Source organism: Siniperca chuatsi, linkage group LG24 (genome assembly GCF_020085105.1).
Source record: "Siniperca chuatsi isolate FFG_IHB_CAS linkage group LG24, ASM2008510v1, whole genome shotgun sequence".
In the NCBI taxonomy this organism is placed as follows: domain Eukaryota; kingdom Metazoa; phylum Chordata; class Actinopteri; order Centrarchiformes; family Sinipercidae; genus Siniperca; species Siniperca chuatsi.
Window position 1 is genome coordinate 7,393,189 of NC_058065.1, and position 17,541 is coordinate 7,410,729.

A 17,541-nucleotide genomic window follows, 5' to 3' on the forward strand; every position below is an offset into this window, starting at 1 on the left:
TTTCCTACCACGTCATCGACAACACCCACCAACATATGAAACCGTGGTTGTTCACACACACACACGCCGCGCGTGCGCTCTTTTGGGTTTTAACCATTTCTCCCCGTTCCTTCTCTAAAAAAATCAAAACGCACATCGTAGTTTTCATGGCAGGACTCCTGTTAACCTCTTGCGTCTACCACGAATCCAGCTTAAAGCACATGCACTTATTCTGCTGTTAATAGTTACCTTAACACAGCTATATTTACGAGAGTGGGAGAAATCTCACGCTACTGTGGATGTCCAGCGTGATGATGGAGACACTGGGAAACAAGTTTATTTGCTGCGTCGCATGCAGTTTTAAATGAGGAAATGCGCAACTTTCTTTAAAGGGCACAACATGCCAGTTTATAACAGGGCATGTCGCGCGTGTGTAGTTCATTCTTTTAATGGGGCATTACGGCCACACTACAGGGGATCCACGGCACTGGCTGTTTGGACGTGGTATAGTTCCTGCCTTGCACATTTCCTCAGAGCTCAGAGGGTGACGGGGGCGGCGCTGTAGAATTTTGTTTGGTGGACTTGAAGCACTGAACCACCAATGCTCACATGACCAGTTTTCCTACCACGTCATGGACGACACCCACCAACATATGAAACCGTGGTTGTTCACACACACACACACAGACAGACAGACACACGCGCGCTTCCAACAACACCCTTCCAACACAATCGTGTACCTGACTGCAGATAACTGAATACACTGCACTGCCCAGGAATCAAACCCTCACGATGCTCACATGACTATGTCACCTAACCATTTTGCATGGCCTGATCGTAACCATACGATACATACATCTGTAGTGTGGCGGTGGTACTATCAACGAGAGAAATCAGATGTTGGACTGTAAATCAAAACCGATGTTGTAGGTTTCTACAAACTACATCCCTAGTAATCTACCTGAAATGTGTCCTTGCACATATTTGATTGGCTACCACAATGCATTGCTGGATGATGTCGTGCTGTGGTCCGGCAACAGTCAGGTTCAACTTTTTACTGTATGACCCTGAGATTTTTTGCCAAAGCTCTCTTGTTTGGCACACCTGCTGCATCACAGGACTAGCCTCATTTAAATGTATGAGAGGCTACTGTGATACCACATGATGACCGCAAGAACTGTGATTCGCTTTTCCATTGCTCCATCTACATAGTGCCCACAGCTCAAAAAAACCCAACCGTGAGTCGGCAGGCTACCAGGGTGAAAACACCCTGCCAACACAGTTGTGTACCTGACTACAGATAATTGCAGGCACACATATAACAATACAAATGCCCGTGTGAGGCTCGAACTCACGACCTTCAGATTATGAGACTGACGCGCTGCCTGCCTACGAGGCCCAAAGCGCCAAACTTGATGCCCAAAATCCGCGTTCTTTCATTTAACATGAACAGAAAGGACTGGGTGTCCTTCACATAAAAACGTTCTTTCATTTAACAAATGAACAGAAAGATGACTGGGTGCATTTCCTTCACATAAAATGGTCATTAGATTGTGTTTATGTAGGCGTTGCCTTCCAGCTAACTGACAAAAAAAAAGAAAAAAAAGAGATTACAATACTCCGGAAAAGTATGTTGCATTGGTGTGTCTAAGAATCGAATTATGTTGGTTTATGCCAACGCGTGGCAGGCGATGAATTCTACCACTGAACCACCAATGCTCACCTGACCAGTTTTCCTACCACGTCATCGACAACACCCACCAACATATGAAACCGTGGTTGTTCCACAGACACACGCGGCATGCGCTCTTTGCCGAGGTGGTTTAACCATTTCCCCGTTCCTTCTCTAAAAAAATCTAAACGCAGCACACCTTCCTTCCTATGACACATGCACTTATTCTGCTGAAGTGTTTGACCATTTCCCCTCCCTTTCCCACTATTGGGTCTTCAAAGTGCACAATCCTCCACAACGGCCAGTTTATAACAGGGTGTCTGACAAAGCCATTTCCACTGCAAGCCCAATAAAACAATGTAAATACAGTGACTGCACTGATAAGTCTCATATTTAGTAATGATACAATGCGGAAGAAACTTTACACCGCGCTTGTATCACAAAGCAGATAAAATAATGTAAACCCAGTTACTGTGGGGAATATAGTTAAAGCGTGATACGGCCTGATCTGATGTTATGATACATCTGTCTAGTGTGGCGGTGGTACTATCAACGAGAGAAATCAGATGCTGGACTGTAAATCAAAACCGATGTTGTAGGTTTCTACAAACTACATCCCTAGTAATCTACCTGAAATGTGTCCTTGCACATATTTGATTGGCTACCACAATGCATTGCTGGATGATGTCGTGCTGTGGTCCGGCAACAGTCAGGTTCAACTTTTTTACTGTATGACCCTGAGATTTTTGCCAAAGCTCTCTTGTTTGGCACACCTGCTGCATCACAGGACTAGCCTCATTTAAATGTATGAGAGGCTACTGTGATACCACATGATGACCGCAAGAACTGTGATTCGCTTTTCCATTGCTCCATCTACATAGTGCCCACAGCTCAAAAAACCCAACCGTGAGTCGGCAGGCTACCAGGGTGAAAACACCCTGCCAACACAGTTGTGTACCTGACTACAGATAATTGCAGGCACACATATAACAATACAAATGCCCGTGTGAGGCTCGAACTCACGACCTTCAGATTATGAGACTGACGCGCTGCCTACTGCGCCAACGAGGCCCAAAACGCGTCCAAACTTGATGTGTAAAATCCAGACGTTCTTTCATTTAACATGAACAGAAAGGACTGGGTGTCCTTCACATAAAAATGCGTCTTATGTCTGCAAAACAAATGCAGATTTAAGATGTATTACTGGTGCATTACTGTGTTTAAGACAGTATGGTCATTAGATTGTGTTTATGTAGGCGTTGCACTAACTACAAAAAAAAAAAAAAAAAAAAAACAGATTACAATACTCCGGAAAAGTATGTTGCATTGGCCGGGAATCGAACCCGGGCCTCCCGCGTGGCAGGCGAGAATTCTACCACTGAACCACCAATGCTCACATGACCAGTTTTCCTACCACGTCATCGACAACACCCACCAACATATGAAACCGTGGTTGTTCACACAGACACACGCGCGCGTGCGCTCTTTTGGGGTTTTAACCATTTCTCCCCGTTCCTTCTCTAAAAAAATCAAAACGTACATCGTAGTTTTCATGGCAGGACTCCTGTTAACCTCTTGCGTCTACCACGAATCCAGCTTAAAGCACATGCACTTATTCTGCTGTTAATAGTTACCTTAACACAGCTATATTTTACGAGTGGGAGAAATCTCACGCTACTGTGGATGTCCAGCGTGATGATGGAGACACTGGGAAACAAGTTTATTTGCTGCGTCGCATGCAGTTTTAAATGAGGAAATGCGCAACTTTCTTTAAGGGCACAACGGCCAGTTTATAACAGGGCATGTCGCGTGTGTAGTTCATTCTTTTAATGGGGCATTACGGCCACACTACAGGGGGATCCACGGCACTGGCTGTTTGGACGTGGTATAGTTCCTGCCTTGCACATTTCCTCAGAGCTCAGAGGGTGACGGGGGCGGCGCTGTAGAATTTTGTTTGGTGGACTTGAAGCACTGAACCACCAATGCTCACATGACCAGTTTTCCTACCACGTCATGGACTGACACCCCAACACATATGAAACCGTGGTTGTTCACACACACACACAGACAGACAGACACGCGCGCAACACCCTTCCAACACACAGTTGTGTACCTGACTGCAGATAACTGAATACACTGCACTGCCCAGGAATCAAACCCTACGATGCTCACATGACTATGTCACCTAACCATTTTGCATGGCCTGATCGTGTACGATACATCTGTCTAGTGTGGCGGTGGTACTATCAACGAGAGAAATCAGATGCTGGACTGTAAATCAAAACCGATGTTGTAGGTTTCTACAAACTACATCCCTAGTAATCTACCTGAAATGTGTCCTTGCACATATTTGATTGGCTACCACAATGCATTGCTGGATGATGTCGTGCTGTGGTCCGGCAACAGTCAGGTTCAACTTTTTTTACTGTATGACCCTGAGATTTTTTGCCAAAGCTCTCTTGTTTGGCACACCTGCTGCATCACAGGACTAGCCTCATTTAAATGTATGAGAGGCTACTGTGATACCACATGATGACCGCAAGAACTGTGATTCGCTTTTCCATTGCTCCATCTACATAGTGCCCACAGCTCAAAAAACCCAACCGTGAGTCGGCAGGCTACCAGGGTGAAAACACCCTGCCAACACAGTTGTGTACCTGACTACAGATAATTGCAGGCACACATATAACAATACAAATGCCCCCGTGTGAGGCTCGAACTCACGACCTTCAGATTATGAGACTGACGCGCTGCCTACTGCGCCAACGAGGCCCAAAACGCGTTCAAACTTGATGTAAAATCCAGACGTTCTTTCATTTAACATGAACAGAAAGGACTGGGTGTCCTTCACATAAAAAGCGTCTTAGAAAAGTAAGCTGCATTGGCGGGAATCGAACCCGGGCCTCCCGGATAGTTCCTGCCTTGCACATTTCCTCAGAGCTCAGAGGGTGACGGGGGCGGCGCTGTAGAATTTGGTTTGGTGGGCTTGAAGCAGCCAGGTGTGCCTTCCAGCTGTCTTTGATCAAGCTTTGCAGAAATATGCATCTTATGCCTGCAGAAAATGCAGATATAAGATATATCACTGGTGCATTAGTGTGTCTAAGACAGTACAGTAATTATGTTGTGTTTATGCCAACTGTCAATCCATGGGCTCCAGGATGAGAACACAGTTGTGAGAACACAGTTGTGTACCTGACTGCAGATAACTGAATACACTGCACTGGTCAGGAATCGAACCCAACGATGCTCACATGACGATGTCACCTACCATTTTGCGAACGAGGACCACAGACATACGAAAACATGCGCTTTTGCCGGAGGTGTGTTAAACCATTTCACTCCGTTCATTCTGTAAAAAAAATCTAAACGTACACCTTCCTTCCTATGACACATGCACTTATTCTGCTGAAGTGTTTGACCATTTCCCCTCCCTTTCCCACTATTGGGTCTTCAAAGTGCACAATCCTCCTTCGTGTGTCTGACAAAGCCATTTCCACTGCAAGCCCAATAAAACAATGTAAATACAGTGACTGCACTGATAAGTCTCATATTTAGTAATGATACGCGGAAGAAACTTTTTACACCGCGCTTGTATCACAAAGCAGATAAAATAATGTAAACCCAGTTACTGTGGGGAATATAGTTAAAGCGTGATACGGCCTGATCGTATCACGATACATCTGTCTAGTGTGGCGGTGGTACTATCAACGAGAGAAATCAGATGCTGGACTGTAAATCAAAACCGATGTTGTAGGTTTCTACAAACTACATCCCTAGTAATCTACCTGAAATGTGTCCTTGCACATATTTGATTGGCTACCACAATGCATTGCTGGATGATGTCGTGCTGTGGTCCGGCAACAGTCAGGTTCAACTTTTTTACTGTATGACCCTGAGATTTTTGCCAAAGCTCTCTTGTTTGGCACACCTGCTGCATCACAGGACTAGCCTCATTTAAATGTATGAGAGGCTACTGTGATACCACATGATGACCGCGCAAGAACTGTGATTCGCTTTTCCATTGCTCCATCTACATAGTGCCCACAGCTCAAAAAACCCAACCGTGAGTCCGCAGGCTACCAGGGTGAAAACACCCTGCCAACACAGTTGTGTACCTGACTACAGATAATTGCAGGCACACATATAACAATACAAATGCCCCGTGTGAGGCTCGAACTCACGACCTTCAGATTATGAGACTGGCGCGCTGCCTACTGCGCCAACGAGGCCCAAAAGCGTTTCAAACTTGATGTGTAAAATCCAGACGTTCTTTCATTTAACATGAGACAGAAAGGACTGGGTGTCCTTCACATAAAAAGCGTCTTAGAGAACTACTAGGCAATGCGTTTGGATTTTTTAGAAGGAGCGGGGAGAAATGGGTTAAAACCCCAAAGAGCGCTTTGCCACGATGTGTCACTCGTGTGAGCAACCACAGTTTCATGTGTTGGTGGGTGTTGTCGATGACAGCGGTAGGAAAACTGGTCCATGTGAGCATTGGTGGTTCAGTGTTGCAGTTCCCTTACACCTGCACGAGAGGCCAGGTTCGATTCCCGCTAGTACAACATACTTCTTCTCCGGAGTATTGTTATTCGTTTTCTTTTTTTTTGTGTTTTTTGTTCATTTAGTGCATTCACCATAAACACAATCTAATGACCATACTAGTTTTTAACACAGTAATACTGCAGCATTACATCACAAATCTGCATTTGTTTTAGTAGACTATATGAAATGTATTTTTTATGTGAAAGGAGCCACCCAGTCACTGTGTTCATATTCAATGAAAGAACATCTAGATTTACATCAATCGTGCCACATCGCAGTTCACTGCTTGCGCAGTAGGTATGCTGTCAAACTCATAACCTGAGCGTCATTGAGTTCGAGGCCTCACCACGGGCATTTGCAGTTGTTATATAGCGTGCTCGCAATCATCTGTAGTGTTTTTTTAACCGTGCTAGCAGGGTAAGCCACCCCGGCAGCCTGCCAGACCGCCACCTTGGTTGAGGTTTTTTGGGCCAGTGGAGCACTGTAAGATGGAACTAGTGGAGGCAGTAATCACGGTTGATATGTCATCATGGTATCACACAGTAGCCTCTCATACATTTAAATGGGGCTGGGTCCCGCGAGGGCGGCAGATGTTTGTAAACAAGAGAGCTTTGTTCAAAAAAATCTCAAAGTCATACAGTAAATGGATGAACCTGACTGTTGCCGGACCACAACTTTTTGTTTATCATCCAGCTTATACATTGTGGTGGCTAATGTCAAACATGCAAAGGCCTATTTCAAGTAGATTACTGAGACATAGGTTGTAAGGAAGCTACAAATAACGGTTTCGATTTACAATCCAGCATCTGATCTCTCTCGCTAATAATACTACCGCCACACTGAATAAGTTCTTTGTAAAAGACACTTATCAGGCGTATATCACTTTTTTAACTTCTCTTCCCACAATAACTGGGTTTACATTTGTTTATCTGCTTTTTTGTGATTACAAAGATGTGCTAAAGTTTCTTTAGCAAGCATCTATTACTAAATATCAGACTTATCAATTGCAGCTCACTGTATTTACGATATTTTATTAGAGTTTGCGGTGGAAATGGCTTTGTGAGCTTACACGAAGGAAGATTGTGCACTTAGAAGACCCAATAGTGGGAAAGTGGGAGGGGAAATGGTCAAACACTTCAGCAGAATAAGTGCATGTGTCATGGGAAGGAAGGTGTGCGTTTAGATTTTTTTTTACAAGATAAACGGGTGAAATGGTTTAACACACCGGCAAATGCGCATGTTGTCGTATGTCTGTGATTCCTGTTCATAAAATGGTAGGTGACATCAATCCATGTAAGCATCGTTAGTCTGATTCCATGACCACAGTTCAGTGTATTCAGTTATCTGCAGTCAAATACACAACTTTGTGTTCTCACTTTCATATTCTCATCCTGGGAGCCCATGGGTTGACAGTTGGCTTTCCTTCACGCTGCAATTACTCTGCTGTCTTAGACACTAATGCACCAGTGATATATCTTATATCTACATTTTCTGCAGGCACCAGATGGTTATTTCTGCAAAGCTTGGATGCGAAAGACAGCTGGAAGCAAGTACAACTAACAACTTCAAGCCCTTCAAACCTGATTCTACAGCGCCGCCCCGTCACCCTCTTAGCTCTGGAGGAAATGTACAAGGCAGGGACCCCTCCGTGAGGCCCGGTTCGACCTCCCGGCAATGCAGCTTACTTTTTCTAAAGCCCAGCTTTTTTATGTGAAGGACACCCAGGTCTTTCTATTTCATGTTAACTGAAAGAACGCCTGGATTTTAGCACATCAAGCTTAGATATACGGCCTGATCGTGGCACGATACATCTGTCTAGTGTATGCGGTGGTACTATCAACGAGAAATCAGATGCTGGACTGTAAATCAAAACCGATGTTGTAGGTTTCTACAAACACATCCCTAGTAATCTACCTGAAATGTGTCCTGCACATATTTGATTGGCTACCACAATGCATTGCTGGATGATGTCGTGCTGTGGTCCGGCAACAGTCAGGTTCAACTTTTTTACTGTATGACCCTGAGATTTTTTTGCCAAAGCTCTCTTTGTTTGGCACACCTGCTGCATCACAGGACTAGCCTCATTTAAATGTATGAGAGGCTACTGTGATACCACATGATGACCGCAAGAACTGTGATTCGCTTTTCCATTGCTCCATCTACATAGTGCCCACAGCTCAAAAACCCAACCGTGAGTCGGCAGGCTACCAGGGTGAAAACACCCTGCCAAACACAGTTGTGTACCTGACTACAGATAATTGCAGGCACACATATAACAATACAAATGCCCCCGTGAGGCTCGAACTCACGTACCTTCAGATTATGAGACTGACGCGCTGCCTACTGCGCCAACGCAGGCCCAAAACGCTGCTCAAACTTGATGTGTAAAATCCAGACGCTCTTTCATTTAACATGAACAGAAAGGACTGTGTCCTTCCACATAAAAAGCGCCTTAGAAAAGTAAGCTGCATTGGCCGGGAATCGAACCCTGGCCTCCGAGATAGGTTCCTGCCTTTGCACATTTCCTCAGAGCTCAGAGGGTGACGGGGGGCGCGCTGTAGAATTTGGTTTGGTGGGCTTGAAGCAGCCAGGTGTGCCTTCCAGCTGTCTTTGATCAAGCTTTGCAGAAATATGCATCTTATGCCTGCAGAAAATGCAGATATAAGATATATCACTGGTGCATTAGTGTGTCTAAGACAGTACAGTAATTATGTTGTGTTTATGCCAACTGTCAATCCATGGGCTCCCAGGATGAGAACACAGTTGTGAGAACACAGTTGTGTACCTGACTGCAGATAACTGAATACACTGCACTGGTCAGGAATCGAACCCAACGATGCTCACACATGACGATGTCACCTACCATTTTGCGAACGAGACCACAGACATACGAAACATGCGCTTTTGCCGGAGGTGTGTTAAAACCATTTCACCCGCTCATTCTGTAAAAATCTAAACGTACACCTTCCTTCCTATGACACATGCACTTATTCTGCTGAAGTGTTTGACCATTTCCCCTCCCTTTCCCACTATTGGGTCTTCAAAGTGCACAATCCTCCTTCGTGTGTCTGACAAAGCCATTTCCACTGCAAGCCCAATAAAACAATGTAAATACAGTGACTGCAACTGATAAGTCTCATATTTAGTAATGATACGCTGGAAGAAACTTTACACCGCGCTTTTGTATCACAAAGCAGATAAAATAATGTAAACCCAGTTACTGTGGGGAATATAGTTAAAGCGTGATACGGCCTGATCGTGTATGATACATCTGTCTAGTGTGGCGGTGGTACTATCAACGAGAGAAATCAGATGCTGACTGTAAATCAAAACCGATGTTGTAGGTTTCTACAAACTACATCCCTAGTAATCTACCTGAAATGTGTCCTGCACATATTTGATTGGCTACCACAATGCATTGCTGGATGATGTCGTGGCTGTGGTCCGGCAACAGTCAGGTTCAACTTTTTACTGTATGACCCTGAGATTTTTTGCCAAAGCTCTCTTGTTTGGCACACCTGCTGCATCACAGGACTAGCCTCATTTAAATGTATGAGAGGCTACTGTGATACCACATGATGACCGCGAAGAACTGTGATTCGCTTTTCCATTGCTCCATCTACATAGTGCCCTAACAGCTCAAAAACCCAACCGTGAGTCCAGGCTACCAGGGTGAAAACACCCTGCCAATACAGTTGTGTACCTGACTACAGATAATTGCAGGCACACATATAACAATACAAATGCCCCGTGTGAGGCTCGAACTCACGACCTTCAGATTATGAGACTGACGCTGGCTGCCTACTGCGCCAACGAGGCCCAAAACGCTGCTCAAACTTGATGTGTAAAATCCAGACGTTTCTTTCATTTAACATGAACAGAAAGGACTGGGTGTCCTTCACATAAAAAGCGCCTTAGAAAAGTAAAGCTGCATTGGCCGGGAATCAACCCGGCCTCCCAGATAGTCCTCCTGCCTTGCACATTTCTCAGAGCTCAGAGGGTGACGGGGGCGGCGCTGTAGAATTTGGTTTGTGGGCTTGAAGCAGCCAGGTGTGCCTTCCAGCTGTCTTTGATCAAGCTTTGCAGAAATATGCATCTTATGCCTGCAGAAAATGCAGATATAAGATATATCACTGGTGCATTAGTGTGTCTAAGACAGTACAGTAATTATGTTGTGTTTATGCCAACCGTCAATCCATGGGCTCCCAGGATGAGAACACAGTTGTGAGAACACAGTTGTGTACCTGACTGCAGATAACTGAATACACTGCACTGGTCAGGAATCGAACCCAACGATGCTCACATGACGATGTCACCTACCATTTTGCTTAACGAGACCACAGACATACGAAAAACATGCGCTTTTTGCCGAGGTGTGTTAAACCATTTCACTCCGCTCATTCTGTAAAAAATCTAAACGTACACCTTCCTTCCTATGACACATGCACTTATTCTGCTGAAGTGTTTGACCATTTCCTCCCTCTTCCCACTATTGGGTCTTCAAAGTGCACAATCCTCCTTCGTGTCTGACAAAGCCATTTCACTGCAAGCCCAATAAAACAATGTAAATACAGTGACTGCACTGATAAGTCTCATATTTAGTAATGATACGCTTAACGGAAGAAACTTTACACCGCGCTTTGTATCACAAAGCAGATAAAATAATGTAAACCCAGTTACTGTGGGGAATATAGTTAAAGCGTGATACTGCCTGATCGTGCACGATATACATCTGTCTAGTGTGGCGCGTGGTACTATCAACGAGAGAAATCAGATGCTGGACTGTAAATCAAAACCGATGTTGTAGGTTTCTACAAACTACATCCCTAGTAATCTACCTGAAATGTGTCCTGCACATATTTGATTGGCTACCACAATGCATTGCTGGATGATGTCGTGCTGTGGTCCGGCAACAGTCAGGTTCAACTTTTTTTACTGTATGACCCCTGAGATTTTTTGCCAAAGCTCTCTTGTTTGGCACACCTGCTGCATCACAGGACTAGCCTCATTTAAATGTATGAGAGGCTACTGTGATACCATATGATGACCGCAAGAAGTGTGATTCGCTTTTTCCATTGCTCCATCTACATAGTGCCCACAGCCCAAAAACCCAACCGTGAGTCCAAGCAGGCTACCAGGGTGAAAACACCTGCCAACACAGTTGTGTACCTGACTACAGATAATTGCAGGCACACATATAACAATACAATGCCCCGCAGAGGCTCGGAACTCACGACCTTCAGATTATGAGACTGACGCGCTGCCTACTGCGCCAACGAGGCCCAAAACGCGCTCAAACTTGATGTGTAAAATCCAGACGTTCTTTCATTTAACATGAACAGAAAGGGACTGGGTGTCCTTCACATAAAAATGCGTCTTATGTCTGGCAAAACAATGCAGATTTGAAAGATGTATTACTGGTACATTACTGTTTTTAAGACAGTATGGTCATTAGATTGTGTTATGTAGGCGCAATTCAACAAAAAAAACAAAAAACAAAAACAGATTTACAATACTCCGAAAAGTGCATGTTGCATTGGCCGAATCGAACCCGGGGCCTCCCATGTGGCAGGCTAGAATTCTACCACTGAACCACCAATGCTCACATGACCAGTTTTCCTACCACGTCATCGCATAACACCCACCAACATAAGGAACCGTAGGTTGTTCACACAGATACACGCCACAAGCGCTTTTAAGTTTTTTAACCATTTCTCCCCGTTCCTTCTCTTAAAAATCAAAACGTATTATCGTGAGTTTTTCATGGCAGGACTCCTGTTAACTCTCGCCCCACCTACTTAATCCCACAGCTTCTTAAAGCATTGTTATGCACTTACTTCTCGTTGTTAATAGTTACCTTAACAACAGCTATATATTTACGTAGAGTGGGAGAAATCTCACGCTTATCGTGGATGTCCAGCGTGATGGATTTGGAGACACTGGGAAAGCGACGTGTTATTCTGCCGCGTCGCATGCAGCTTTGCGAATGAGGAAATGCGCAACTTTCTTTTAAGGGCACAACGCCAGTTTATAACAGGGCATGTCAAGTGTCAGAAGTTCATTCTTTTGGCCGCATTACGCTACACTACAGGGGATCCACGGCACTGGCTGTTTGGACGCGGGGGCCTGATCGTAGTATGATACATCTGTCTAGTGTGGCGGTGGTACTATCAACGAGAGAAATCAGATGCTGGACTGTAAATCAAAACCGATGTTGTAGGTTTCTACAAACTACATCCCTAGTAATCTACCTGAAATGTGTCCTTGCACATATTTGATTGGCTACCACAATGCATTGCTGGATGATGTCGTGCTGTGGTCCGGCAACAGTCAGGTTCAACTTTTTTACTGTATGACCCTGAGATTTTTTGCCAAAGCTCTCTTGTTTGGCACACCTGCTGCATCACAGGACTAGCCTCATTTAAATGTATGAGAGGCTACTGTGATACCACATGATGACCGCAAGAACTGTGATTCGCTTTTCCATTGCTCCATCTACATAGTGCCCACAGCTCAAAAAACCCAACCGTGAGTCGGCAGGCTACCAGGGTGAAAACACCCTGCCAACACAGTTGTGTGTACCTGACTACAGATAATTGCAGGCACACATATAACAATACAAATGCCCGTGTGAGGCTCGAACTCACGACCTTCAGATTATGAGACTGACGCGCTGCCTACTGCGCCAACGAGGCCCAAAACGCGTTCAAACTTGATGTGTAAAATCCAGACGTTCTTTCATTTAACATGAACAGAAAGGACTGGGTGTCCTTCACAAAAAAAAGCGTCTTAGAAAAGTAAGCTGCATTGGCCGGGAATCGAACCCGGGCCGCCTCAGATAGTTCCTGCCTTGCACATTTCCTCAGAGCTCAGAGGGTGACGGGGGCGGCGCTGTAGAATTTGGTTTGGTGGGCTTGAAGCAGCCAGGTGTGCCTTCCAGCTGTCTTTGATCAAGCTTTGCAGAAATATGCATCTTATGCCTGCAGAAAATGCAGATATAAGATATATCACTGGTGCATTAGTGTGTCTAAGACAGTACAGTAATTATGTTGTGTTTATGCCAACTGTCAATCCATGGGCTCCCAGGATGAGAACACAGTTGTGAGCTCCCCCGGAACTCCCATCTTGGAATAGAAGTGCCGAGCAACAAAATATATAATGGGCTTTAATACAGGCAAGATAAATCAAGCGCAAAATGGCTACGAGCTAAGTGTAAAGTACAAAGTGGATTTACCGGTCGTTGTTGTTGGTTGTTGATGATGATGATGATGATGATGATGATGATATGGTATAAAGTAATAGTGCGTGAACTGCCAAGTTCAGTGTAGCTTATTTATATTGAGACGGAGGACATTGCACAGCAGTAACAGAGGTATGAATAAAAATCAATATCAATAAATTTTATTTGAATTTTAAACTGAAAAGGGTACATTGTGCAGCAGTCAGAAGAAGCCTACCTCTGAGTGATGAGGTGCCTTGCCTGAAGTATTTCTGATTCTGATTCTTCGGTAGAAAAACTTCAGAAAGTGTAAAAAAAAAAAAAAAAAAAAAACTCTGAAAAAGCTGGGGAAAAACACACACTTAGCTAGCTCCCGAACGGAGGCTCGGATCGGGACGGTTCCAACGTCCACCCCATGGTTTTCGGGGGCGCCGAACGCGCCTGTCTTGGGCCCAGTCGCACGACTCCGGTTCCGAGATACGGCCCCGCTTCCGGGTCAGGGCTACATCCGGCGGGGGAAAGCGGCGACGGGCCCGCGTCCACTCGACTCGGCGACCGAAAAACGTGGGGAGTTTCAGCCCGCTGGCCCTCCTGGTTCCGGAGATGTGAGAGGTCGAGGCGGCGAAACTCTGAAAAAGCTGGGAAAAAACACACACTTAGCTAGCTCCCGAACGGAGGCTCGGATCGGGGACGGTTCCAACGTCCACCCGTGGTTTTCGGGGCGCGAACGCGCCTGTCTTGGGCCCGAAGTCGCTACGACCTCCGGTTCGGAGATACGGCCCCGCCACGGGGTTAGGGCTACATCCGGCGGGAAAACGGCGACGGCCCGCGTCCACTCGACTCGGCGACCCGAAAAACGTGGGGGAAAGTTTCAGCCCGCTGGCCCTCCTGGTTCCGGAGATGTGAGAGGTCGAGGCGGCGAAACTCTGAAAAAGCTGGGGAAAAACACACACTTAGCTAGCTCCCGAACGGAGGCTCGGATCGGGACGGTTCCAACGTCCACCCCGTGGTTTTCGGGGGCGCCGAACGCGCCTGTCTTGGGCCCGAGTCGCTACGACCTCCGGTTCCGGAGATACGGCCCCGCTACGGGGTTAGGGCTACTTCCGGCGGGAAAACGGCGACGGGCCCGCGTCCACTCGACTCGGCGACCCGAAAAACGTGGGGGGGAAAGTTTCAGCCCGCTGGCCCTCCTGGTTCCGGAGATGTGAGAGGTCGAGGCAGCGAAACTCTGAAAAAGCTGGGAAAAAACACACTTAGCTAGCTCCCGAACGGAGGCTCGGATCGGGACGGTTCCAACGTCCACCCCGTGGTTTTGGGGGGCGCAGAACGCGCCTGTCTTGGGCCCGAGTCGCTACGACCTCCGGTTCCGGAGATACGGCCCCGCTTCCGGGTCAGGGCTACATCCGGCGGGAAAACGGCGACGGGCCCGCGTCCACTCGACTCGGCGACCCGAAAAACGGGGGAGTTTCAGCCCGCTGGCCCTCCTGGTTCGGAGATGTGAGAGGTCGAGGCGGCGAAACTCTGAAAAAGCTGGGAAAAACACACACTTAGCTAGCTCCCGAACGGAGGCTCGGATCGGGACGGTTCCAACGTCCACCCCGTGAGTTTCGGGGCGCCGAACGCGCCTGTCTTGGGCCCGAGTCGCTACGACCTCCGGTTCCGAGATACGGCCCCGCCACGGGGTTAGGGCTACTTCCGGCGGGAAAACGGCGACGGGCCCGCGTCCACTCGACTCGGCGACCCAAAAAACGTGGGAAAGTTTCAGCCCGCTGGCCCTCCTGGTTCCGGAGATGTGAGAGGTCGAGGCGGCGAAACTCTGAAAAAGCTGGGAAAAACACACACTTAGCTAGCTCCCGAACGGAGGCTCGGATCGGGACGGTTCCAACGTCCACCCCATGGTTTTCGGGGGCGCCGAACGCGCCTGTCTTGGGCCCGAGTCGCTACGACCTCCGGTTCCGGAGATACGGCCCCGCTTCCGGGTCAGGGCTACATCCGGCGGGAAAGCGGCGACGGGCCGCGTCCACTCGACGGCGGCGACCGAAAAACGTGGGGAGTTTCAGCCCGCTGGCCCTCCTGGTTCCGGAGATGTGAGAGGTCGAGGCGGCGAAACTCTGAAAAAGCTGGGAAAAAACACACACTTAGCTAGCTCCCGAACGGAGGCTCGGATCGAGACGGTTCCAACGTCCACCCCGTGGTTTTCGGGGGCGCCGAACGCGCCTGTCTTGGGCCCGAGTCGCTACGACCTCCGGTTCCGGAGATACGGGGGGCGGGGGGTTTAAGCCCGCTGGCCCTCGTGGTAACAACGATGGTCAGATTAAAAGTAAAAATGAAACTGAAACTAAGAATAAAAAATCCAAACAAAAACGTCCAACAGTGGACGGGCTGTTTTTTTCTTTAGTTTTTCTCTTTATAATCATTATTGGAGGATCTTATACTGACTCTTAAGCCCCGCAACCCCCTCCGCACCGCCAGATGCCAGAAACACACTGGTCTCCAATTTTCCCCAGATTGCCCGACGCATGGACAGTTCACACTTTGGAGTCGTGAGAGATCGAAGCATTGAAACTCTTGCTTGATTTAATTCCCCCATACATCCTCCAGAGAGCTCCCTGGGGCGCTGCATGGACCTCTGCCCACTGAACGTCACCTAGTTCCCCCATGCAGCCTCCAGCACGCTCCTCGGGGCCATGCCTGGTTCCGGGAACCCAGTCCACCAGCCGAACCTGTGTACCCACACTTAAGCACTCACCCCGGGGCTACACACTTATAATTCCAGCGGAAAGAGTTTCGTGCCCCTGGTACTCCTTTTTTGAAGTTCGTGACTCTGGTACTCTGAAGTTGGGCTTAGAGGTTGGTTTTAAACCCTCTGTTCGTGACTCTGGTACTCTGAAGTTGGGCTTAGAGGTTGTTTTTAAACCCTCTGTTCGTGACTCTGGTACTCTGAAGTTGGACTTAGCCAGGCTGGAAATGGGGTTGAAATATTTCTTCCTGCCACCTCCTGAGCAGTTGGACTTAGAGGTTGGTTTTAAACCCTCTGTTCGTGACTCTGGTACTCTGAAGTTGGACTTAGAGGTTGTTTTTAAACCCTCTGTTCGTGACTCTGGTACTCTGAAGTTTGACTTAGCCAGGCTGGAAATGGGGTTGAAATATTTCTTCCTGCCACCTCCTGAGCAGTTGGACTTAGAGGTTGGTTTTAAACCCTCTGTTCGTGACTCTGGTACTCTGAAGTTGGGCTTAGAGGTTGGTTTTAAACCCTCTGTTCGTGACTCTGGTACTCTGAAGTTGGACTTAGAGGTAACTTAATTAAAGTTAATTAATTAACTTCATGTCCTCTCTCACTACATCCATAAATCTCCTCTTTGGTCTTCCTCTAGCAGCTCCAACCTCAGCATCCTTCTACCAATATATTCACAGTCTCTCCTCTGAACATGTCTAAACCACCTCAATCTGGCCTTTCTGACTTTATCTCCGAAACATCTAACATGAGCTGTCCCTCTGATGTACTCATTCCTGATCCTGTCCGTCCTCGTCACTCCCAGAGAGAACCTCAACATCTTAAGCTCTGCTACCTCCAGCTCTGCCTCTTGTCTTTTCTTCAGTGCCGCTGTCTCTAAGCTGTACAACATCGCTGGTCTCACCACTGTCTTGAACACCTTTCCTTTCATTGACGCACATGTATTCTGTCTTACTGCGGCTAAGCTTCATTCCTCTGTTTTCCAGAGCAGACCTCCATCTCTGTAGATTTTCCTCCACCTGCTCCCTGCTCTCACTACAAATCACAATGTCATCCACAAACATCATAGTCACTGGAAGTCATTTTCACGATTCGCATTTTTAATTTGGCATGTGTTTTACGTCGGATGCCCTTCCTCCTGACCCTCTGCATTTATCCAGAACTGGCACAAGAAGACACCTCTGCATTTATCCAGACAATACTCAAAAAGTGGACTGGAATCACAAGAAGACCACTGAACCACCAATGCTCACATGAGCACGTTCCTGGCCTGCATGTTTAAGTAGATTCACAGAGACACCTATTGGTTCAGGACCATCCTTCATCCAGGACATGATCAAACCATGCTACACTGCTTGCTACTCCTTCACTATGAGGGGGACTAGCTGCTCAACT

The 17,541-nt window shown here is 47.0% G+C and overlaps 6 non-coding genes across 6 annotated transcripts; all 6 read right to left on the reverse strand.

Annotated features, from left to right (window-relative positions):
* Positions 1 to 2,644: 2,644 nt before the first annotated feature.
* Positions 2,645 to 2,722, reverse strand: trnam-cau. Its single transcript has one exon. It is a non-coding gene; the product is annotated as a tRNA-Met (tRNA).
* A 251-nt stretch (positions 2,723 to 2,973) lies between these two features.
* trnag-gcc lies at positions 2,974 to 3,044 on the reverse strand. Its single transcript has one exon. It is a non-coding gene; the product is annotated as a tRNA-Gly (tRNA).
* A 1,305-nt stretch (positions 3,045 to 4,349) lies between these two features.
* Positions 4,350 to 4,423, reverse strand: trnam-cau. The gene has a single exon. It is a non-coding gene; the product is annotated as a tRNA-Met (tRNA).
* A 1,384-nt stretch (positions 4,424 to 5,807) lies between these two features.
* trnam-cau lies at positions 5,808 to 5,880 on the reverse strand. The gene has a single exon. It is a non-coding gene; the product is annotated as a tRNA-Met (tRNA).
* A 4,057-nt stretch (positions 5,881 to 9,937) lies between these two features.
* trnam-cau lies at positions 9,938 to 10,012 on the reverse strand. The gene has a single exon. It is a non-coding gene; the product is annotated as a tRNA-Met (tRNA).
* A 2,798-nt stretch (positions 10,013 to 12,810) lies between these two features.
* trnam-cau lies at positions 12,811 to 12,888 on the reverse strand. Its single transcript has one exon. It is a non-coding gene; the product is annotated as a tRNA-Met (tRNA).
* Between the last annotated feature and the right edge of the window lie 4,653 nt (positions 12,889 to 17,541).